We start from the raw sequence: 9,967 nt of genomic DNA, 5'->3' as shown, positions 1-9,967 counted from the left end.
CACATGAGTCAATGACATGTGGGTCAGAGTGACATATCATAAATTTTGTAAAATTTTAAATTTTGTAAAATTTTACAAAATTTATGTGGCATGGTTTAAATTGTCCTATATAATATATAATTGTTATAATGCCATGGACTCTTTCTTTGTTCGACTTCACGTGCTTAATAAAGTGGAAGACCGGAAGAAGCTGGTCCAACTTCTTGTGATTTGAGACGGGATAAGCGCTTTAAGTTCAGGATTCAGGAGTGCTTCAAACTAACACTGGAAGGATACCATCATCTCAATCGGACGATAAACCCCATCTCAATCGGGTACGGCGTCCGTCACAGGCTAGAAGTCACAGATGTAAAGAGTTAACTCAATCGGGCAAACGGCCGTCACGGATGAATCTATCTCAATCAGGCCCTAATTAAAGCCCGTCACCGATAGCTTTGACCCAGACGACCAGTCAAACTATAGCCCGTCACAGATGACCTATCTCAATCGGGCCACAACTAGCGCCCGTCACAGATGACCCTTATCTGTGACGGGCAACCCTCATCTCAATCGGGCCTAAGTTAATGCCCGTCACAGATGAGTATAATAAAAAAAAATTTATTTTTTGGCTAGTCTCAGGCCTCCTAGGCTAGTCTTTTTTTGTCCTCACTTGAAGTTCAAACTTCCCGGTCGGTCACCGTGAAATTGCTCCAAGCTAAGCACGCTTAACATCAAGGTTCTTTGGAGATTGGCTTCCGAAAAAGTAGTTGTAACTTGTTGGTATGAGTATTCTATTAATCTTATTAAGCCCTAGGCCAGGATGTCAAATTGGGGTTATTAAATGATTTCAAATGGAAAAGTTACCAAAACCAAAGTTGTAGAACTCATCGAGATGCAAAATTTTTATTTTGGTCATTTCTCCATATGACTCTATTTAAACAATTTGAAATTTGAAATTCAAAGTTTGAAAAGTTTAAATAGAATTTTAGATCAGTGAACGACTTCAACTGAAAAATTCATCAACAACAAAGTTGTATAACTCATCAAGATCTATAACTTTTATTTTGGTCATTTTTCTATATAACATTTTTTGAACCGTTTAAATTTGAATTTAAAAATATGGCAACTTCAAACAACATTTTCAAATACTAAATGATATCAACTGAAAAAGTCATCAACAACAAAGTTGAATAACTCATCAAGATCTAAAACTTTTATTTTGGTCATTTCTTCATACGACAAAGTGATAGTAATATTGTTCACAAAATTGACATATCTCTTATCTGGTTTTATAAAATTATAACACATATATGTAAAATTTGTGAATAATATTACTAACATTTCGTCGGATGAAGAAATAACAAAAATAAAAGTTTTAGATCTTGATGAGTTATTCAACTTTGTTGTTGATGACTTTTTCAATTGAAATCGTTTAGTATTTGAAAATGTTGTTGAATTTGTTATATTTTCAAATTCAAATTCAAAGTGTTCAAAAAAAATGTTATATAGAAAAATAACGAAACTAAAAGTTGTAAATCTTGATAAGTTATACAACTTTGTTGTTGACATTTTTTCCATTTGAAATCATTTACTACCCATAAAATTATTTTGACTCATAAAATGAATTATTATACTGCATTTAATTATTTTGCTATAGTTCAACTTACAAATATAAACATTTCATATGAAAAATGAAAAAATAGTCATCGGTGACGGGCTTTAGTTAATGCCCGATAGAGATTAAGTATATAGCCCGTCATTGATGAGTCATCTGTGACGGGCCTAGTTGCTATCTCAAACGGGCCTCAAGTTGGTGCACGTCACGGATGATGGTCATCTGTGATGAGCCACAACTTGAGGCCCGTTTAAGATATAGAATGTTATCTCAATCGGGCCTAAAGTTGGCGCCCGTCACAGTTGATGGTCATCTTGACGGGCCGTAACTTTAGGCCCGTTTGAGATATGGAATGTTATCTCAATCGGGCCTAAACTACGGCCCGTCACTGATAGGTGTCATCCGTGACGGGCTTAAGTTTTATGCCCATCTAATTTGTCTGTGCGACTATATCTCAATCAGGCACTTTTTGGCCCGATTGAGATGACTTCCTTGTGATGGCCCGCTATTTCTAGACATATTAGAGCCCGTCACAGATAGAAGTATCTGTACTAGTGTAAACAACTAGGAGTATAAGTTATAGCATGAAGATGAGAAAAAGGCCATGATAACCATTATTGATGACGGTTCTATCCAAAATCTTAGCTTTGATACGTCCAAGATGTCTACGATTGCCTATAGTAGTCTAAGGGGGTATTTAGATTTAGGGGTGTAAAGTTTTGGTGTGTCGCATCGGGTATTATATAGGGTGTTGCATGGGGTGTTTGGGCCCTAATAAAAAAAACTAAACCGCAGGACGAATTTATTAAGCCTAATTATCTATCATTAGTATATATTTACTATAGCACCACATTGTCAAATCATGGAGCAATTAGGCTTAAAAGATTTCTCACAAAGTGTTGATGTAAAACACGAGGCCTAGGAGATCTTCTTAACTCCAGTGCAGGTCCAAAACTCGCATTCAGGTATGCTAGCGTGCCAGTTGATTTGATCCTGCAATCAATAAGAAACAAAGACAAAGAAACCGCGATTAAATCAATAAACGATAGCCGATCGGCTAAGTGCCGATGACATATCATTTATCTTTGAGCCGATGTCATATCTACATCGATCGACAGTCATTATTAAATATGAACGAACTAAATCTACTCGATTGGCTATAGATATTAACAATATATAATCCCTATATCGATATATACTTAAATCAAGTGATTGGGATAGATCGGTCGTCATGCCAAGACAGTATAAATCACTTAGATCGAAATATATATTAATAATGAGGCTATACACGTTCATAGCATAGCCGATCAGATAGATCTAGCATGTATCGGCTAATACTCCGATACCACTCTATACTAAGATGTTAAAGCAAGTAGAATATACTAAACAAAAGCCTAATATACTTAATTGTGGCAAGATCTTAGCATAAAGGGCAGATTTTAACATGTCAATCAAGCATATGAAATAAATATGGTTAAATCAGGTAAGATCGGCTGAAACTCCGACGCTACCCTAATCGGCAACCAAAAGGCAGGCTAGAGATTGAGATTCTAATTACGACTCATAAGATCAAACTCAACTGATGCAGCTATAAGTATGAAAAGGGTGGTGATGCGCCAAAATTGTATTGAACGTGTGTTAGTTTGATTACATGAGGTTCGGGTCTATTTATACCCGAGGATTACAAGATATGTCCATATCGGACACGACTATTATCTCTAACAAACTCTAAGATACCATAAGTCTTTGCGGCAGACTTTTGCCCACACTTATCTCTAAGGAAATTACATAAAATATCTTAATTAATAGATACAATTGCCTTCTTAGGACTCAATCCATGTGTGGCAATCCACGTGAAGCACATTAACTCAACCCGATGATATATACCGAGTCATATTGTCGGAATCGGCTGTATCGGCTTATCCAGTCTGACTCGAACTCAACCGACCCTAGTCGTAGCCGATTTGGACTCCAGCCGATTCTTACTCTGTTTCCGAAACGATCTTCATCTTCGATTCCGCTTCGATCTAATCTTCATCCCCGATACTGATATTACCAAATTTGGTCGTTAACACAAAGTAATCGCAATCTGTGCAATTAGTTATTTTTTAAAACCTATATTTAATACTTCATACAAGTGTTCAAACGTTTGATGTGACAGGGTGTAAAATTTTAGGGTGGGATCTAAACAGGCCCCAAATGAACACCTCCGTCAAAAAAAAAGGCTACCTAGTACTAGCTTGTGACAATGAATCTGGACATCCTATTACTAAGTTGTCTTTTTTGGACAGAGTAGGTTGTCTTATTTTGGGATGGAGGGAGTAGAGTTCTAAGTGGCACATGTATTATTTTCTATTGGTGATTACAAACATGACATGGCATGTGATGTGGCAAATACGTCACATGTAGGATGCATGTCATATTCTTGAGTCAACGGTTATGTAACTTTTTGTCAATTTTGGATGGAGGCTCACAAACAGAATTCAATAATTGTGTACTCTTTATTTGGGGTTGACAGTCTTTAGTTTGTTTCTTCTTGATGGTTGGTTTCGTCTTTTAAATTTCTTTATGTTGAAACAAGATTTCGGCAATACTAAAAGAGGGTGGCTATCAAGCTAGAAAAGTGGATGGGTTTGGAGATAAGGAATTTTATACAGGTTCAGGCCTTCTTAATCAAGAAGTAATACCCTACTCCTGTCCGGGGATTGATCCGTCGAGTGTATTATTGATCGTATGATCTGGGAGAAAATCGTGTCCCCAGAGGGACTCGGACCCCTCCTTATATAGGGGAAGGGGTCCGTATTACAAAATACAGTCCATATCCTAACGGAATATGTGATTACAGATAAAATACAATCGTAACCGACTAGGATCCCGGATATTTCCTTGACATACAAGTTTAGAACCTAACCCGAGTCCTCTTAAAGATATTCTATCTATATCTGGTACCCCGTACCCAGTCGGACTATACATGCCGTATAGATATGGGTTATCCATAATCTCCACACTTTAAACTCCTCTCATTTTGAGTGCGAGATTGTAATAATTTACTGTAACTCTTTAAGCAAAGGTCGGGATGTTCTATTCCATTATAAAAAAAACGCGTCACATGTTGCTAGGAAGATAATGTATATGATCGTGGTTCTATATATATGATTAGATAAATAATCAACCGTAATATTCATGTACTCTTCAAAGCAAGACATATATGTTACTTCCAACATCTCTATAATTTCTTTTAAAAAAATCTTGCACTTATAAATACATTGAAAATGACAGAGGGCCATAAAAATAATCCAAACTCTTAATTAGATCATATGCTATTACAAATATACCATATTGCAAAATTCATTATATTTCGTGTTATCGGCTAGATGCCACTAAAATTTTTTAAAATTGAAATCATGCCACTCCCGTCCACTCTCATCTAATTTTCTGTTACTGTCGTCAACTCCCATTTGTTCTCCCCGTCATCCTGCCTCTTCTTCCTTCTTTTCTTTTTCTTCTATATTGAGCTGTTGCAGGGTGGAGCGGAGGATGGGGCGAGCGGGGTCGAATGCAAAGGTGAGCACCACGAGGTTAGGCTCCGTACGGCTGTGTGCCTCCTACTCCTGCTCCTACTCATCGCCATCCTCATCGTCGAGGACGGAGACAGCACCGGCGAGTGCTCATGGGTGAAGGCGGTGTCGGGGGACAAAGTCGATGGTTGGCACTTGGGGCGGAGAGGGAGACAAGGAGGTAGCTAGCGTCATGGACGGGGGTGGCTAGATCCACTGCCCTCAGGGTCAAGGCGGGAGGATCTGGTTGCCGTGTGTCACCATCATCCCCTGGCTTACCGGATCCATTAGAGGAGGCGGCTTCCGACGCACAGAAAGGAGGACGAAGGAGATGACGGCCAGCCATCGAAGCAGAGGGAGGAGTTTGAGCTTGGCCGTCCCAGATCTTTACCTCCGCGCGACGACCTCAAGTTAGGCGGCTTACGACGCATGGAGAGGAGGGTGGAGAACACGACAACCGAGCCTCGAAGCTGCTTCACCTCCGACGGCGACCTCAGGTTGGTCTCCCCTCAACTTCATGCACTAGCACCACCCCACTCCTTGCCGATGGAGCTGCAACTGCATCCTCCTCCTTCCCCGCTGACGGAGGCATCGACAATGAGAGCTCTAGCGACGATGGCGGTATAGGGTTCCAGCGACGAGAGCTTCGACTCCGACGGTGGGGACGAGAGCATCGACTTCGGTGTTGGGAGGCAACGGTAAGAATGGCGACGAGAGAGAGGATGACAAAGAGTATCGGGAGTGGCATGGTTCCAATTATAGAAAATTTCAATGGCACACAACAGTTGATATCGCGAATTGTAATGGTATTTTTCTATTATGACATATTTATAATGGTATAGATCAAATTAACCTTAAAAATAAGTGAGTATCAAGAACAATAGCCAAAAGAATGAGTTAGCTTAGAAGGGTTAGCCACGCCGCATGTATTTTTATAGGAGGGCTTTTTTATCATTTCAATATTGTATACTGTTCAGTTTTAAAACAAATAATTATGAAACCTTTTTTTGGGGGGGGCCTGGGGGTGTTCTGGTTCGTAAATATTATAGGGTTCAAAATTCTTTAGGATTATTAAACTGAGGTGTACAATCATTATTATTATGTGATATCAGAAAAGGCCGAATCATTTTTGCAATGAAAATGATCTTTCTTCCTTCCAGATAAAAAAATATCATGTGATATAATTATTCTTTTCTTGAGGAACAACAGTTTCTTCTTTGCAATACGATATGATAAGGTACCGATCGAAGAAAGAGGAATACAGCATATGGCTGAAATGTAAACTAGTGATGTGTCGACTGTGGCTTGGATTTTTACACAAGATTATAGGCAACAACCGAAATTAAAAAGCATTCAGCTGGTTTGCCCGAGTGGTTAAGGGGGAAGACTTAAGATCTTCTGCACATGAGTGCGCGTGGGTTCGAACCCCACAGCCAGCAAAAAGATATTTTGAATATTTTTTAATTTTTTTACTTCACGAGTTTTCATTAAATCTACTATTTAAGTTTTCATTAAATCTACTATTTTTTATTTTTTTTTTCTACTATTTTTTTTTCATTCAGTCACTCCGACTGAGTTCATGTTTTGAGCAGCAAAGATTTATTTCAATGTTTAAAATTTTATTTTGATTCTTTTTGGTACTTCAGGACTACATTCATGTTTACATTAAATCTACTTTTTTTTTAATTTTTTTCATTCAGTCAAACTTTTGAATATTTTTTTTATTTTTTTACATCACAAGTTTTCATTAAATCTACTATTTTTTTTAATTTTTTTTCATTCAGTCACTCCGACTGAGTTCATGTTTTGAGCAGAAAAGATTTATTTCAATGTTTAAAATTTTATTTTGATTCTTTTTGGTACTTCAGGACTACATTCATGTTTACATTAAATCTACTGAAAGAATTGTTTTTGTTTTTTATTTTTACTTCAGTCTGACTGCGTTCATGTTTTGAAGTTTTGTACTTCGGTCTGTCTACGGTCAGTCTGAAAAAATAGTGATACGACCCTGTTAGGGGTGATGTCACGATCTTCACGGCGTAGGATCAAGAACCGATAACTAGCCTCAAAGAGACCAAGATAACTAGCTGCAAGCAGCCAAGATAACAGTGTCACCTGGCGATCGTACTCGAAGCCAACCACCATCTCTATTACGGCAACCTAAATCGAGGGTTCGCCCAACCACACTCTAAGTTACCAACCAACACAACCTGCAATCAACCAAGGAAAAACCTCGAAGGGACCAGGAGCATCAATTGGGAGGCGTTGAACGCCGCTTCTGTAATCTCACAAGGAAATCACAAGAGCAAAGGGGTATAGATCTCTCTTTGAATTTATTAGCACACAGCTAAACAAAAGGGGTTTATATTTTTGTTGTCAAAAATCTTTCAAATGATAAAGCATAGGAGATATTTATACTAGGAACAACCCTCCTAGATGAGAATGAAAGGTCTTGGGAGTTTACAGTATATAGGCTAGCTCGAAGGTCACAATAAATGAATTCCCGAGAAGATTTATGCGTCTGTTTGGCTTCTGAGCAGTACTCAATGATTTGTCCATAACTCCTTATTAGGAAGTCGAAATGATAAGCCATTTGTTGGAGGTGAAACTAGACTTGATTATCTTTCCAACCATATATATTAAGCATGGAGAAAGTTGATTGGTTGGGTCGCACAAGCCTTGGAAGTTGAGCCTTTTGCAGCGTAAACCATCTTCTTGCTGGTGTAGACAGCTACTGGTTGGGCATGGGCTGATTCCTGCTCGACGTAACCCTTGTCATCCTCAACGTAACACATCCTTCTTTGCGTAGTGATGATGTCCTCGGGCAATACAAATGTAGACCATTTATGTAGTATAAAATTCTCACTAAAATTTGGGTTAAGTTAAGCAAAGAGCGAGTTCACCTCTTGTTGTATCTTCCTAGCACGGCTGCATGTAATTGGACCATGAGATGCTTGATCGTTCTTGCTGAGACGTAATCCATCAAGTTGGTTTACGTCATCTTCATTTTCTTCATGTGATGTATGACGTAAACCATCACCCTTGTTTATGTCAATTGTAACTAGGGATGTGCTCATCATCATGTGACGGGGGCTGGGGCACATCAAATAGTTTGTGCAGGAATTGCAACTTGTGAAGTTTGTCTTATTTCTAAAATTTACTCCCATGAACTGAAACTTGCATTTATAGCCCTGAACATTGGGAAATTGTGAAGCTGCAGAAATTGCGATTCGTCAAGTTTGTGTCTAGTTAGGCCCAGTTTAGTTCACGAAAAAAAATTTTTGGGGTGTCACATCGGATGTTTGATCGGATGCCGGAAGGGGTTTTCGAACATGAATAAAAAAACTAATTTCATAACTCGCCTGGAAACCGCGAGATAAATCTTTTGAGCCTAATTAATCTGTCATTAGCACATGTGGGTTACTGTACCACTTATGACTAATCATGGACTAATTAGACTCCAAAGATTCGTCTCACGATTTCCTCCCTAACTCTGTAATTAGCGTTTTTAATCTATATTTAATGCTCCATACATATGTCTACTGTTTTTGGAAAAAAAAATTAGGAACTAAACCAGGCTTTAGTTCCAAATCAGTTGAATTAAATGTTACTACTTTCATATGAAGAAAAAGTTATTGAAAACTTGTTAACTATAAGTTACTTCTATAATAGCATAAGAAAGAACGAAGTTACCTCAATTTCTATTTTAAATTACTCCTTTAAATCCACTAAACATTGTCCCCCAACGTGTATCAAAAGGGCACTTCTGTGTGATGATAAAGTTAGTGATAGTCATACATCAAAACCCACATATCAATGCAGATAAGCTGCCACAGCTGCAACCAACAACATCATAACGCAACGGTAAACAACAAGCAAGCAAACAGGCTATTAGAAGTAGATGGCCTCTGTTTACAGCTCTGCTCGACCGGTCAATCGCGCCCACACTAGGGTTTACCAGACTGTATGGTTATTGCACGGTTATTACGTGTGGTAACTTTTTCAGTTTTGAAACCACAGTATATCTCGTGATAACCGTATGGTTACCGTGGTAACCACCAAACCGCGAGGTAGCGATAACCTCACCCTCACCCTAATCTGTTTGGTAAACCCTGACCCACACTATTGCTGTCTGCATCATCGGATATGTGGGATTGTGCGGAACTTTTATTATATTGTTTCAACGTTTCTAATATTTTATTTGTAAAATAAGCCCTCTAAAACATATTAACTTTTTGACCGCACCATATCATAGAGGGCATGACAAAAATAAAGAGACGTGACAATTTTATGTTGGACAACGTAGAAGCATTGTTTTGTCGTGCTAGTCCAATTGGTGTGTGTGACCAAAAGACTTAGATATAAAAATAAATTTTAGAACAGTTTATTTTTAAAATAGAAATAGAAATGTTAAGAAAATTGACTGTGGGACTGGAAGATAAAAGAGGTCTGTTAAGATTCGTTGTACTAGATTATGTCCCATTCAAGTTCTAGGTTGGCTTTTTTTTTATGGAGGGAGTAGGAGTTTGTGCCAATGCAGTCTCTTGCATAACTCTCACATCTCCTCTCTATCCTCCATATGAGATAATGCTGAGCTGGATAGTTTTATCGTTAGCTTAAACATTTTTATTGTATTTGTTCTAAGGGTGTGTTCGAAGGTAAATAGGTAATGGTTAGAAACTCTTCCTCCGAGTATGCGAAACGGAGCTACTCATTAACATATAATCAATTGTATAATCAATTAAGTATTAGCTTAAAAAATTAAAAATATAATTTTTTTAAAAAAATTTTCTATTAATTTTTTTTAAGAAAAAAA

The 9,967-nt window shown here is 38.0% G+C and overlaps 1 non-coding gene across 1 annotated transcript; it reads left to right on the top strand.

The window, feature by feature from the left end:
* The first annotated feature begins 6,507 nt into the window (after window positions 1-6,507).
* On the top strand, window positions 6,508-6,590 carry TRNAL-UAA (transfer RNA leucine (anticodon UAA)). The gene has a single exon. It is a non-coding gene; the product is annotated as a tRNA-Leu (tRNA).
* Window positions 6,591-9,967: the final 3,377 nt, after the last annotated feature.

This window comes from Oryza glaberrima, chromosome 11, assembly GCF_000147395.1.
Source record: "Oryza glaberrima chromosome 11, OglaRS2, whole genome shotgun sequence".
In the NCBI taxonomy this organism is placed as follows: Eukaryota; Viridiplantae; Streptophyta; class Magnoliopsida; order Poales; family Poaceae; genus Oryza; species Oryza glaberrima.
The sequence above is the reverse complement of the archived record's forward strand: the minus strand, read 5'-3'. Positions and strand labels throughout refer to the sequence as shown.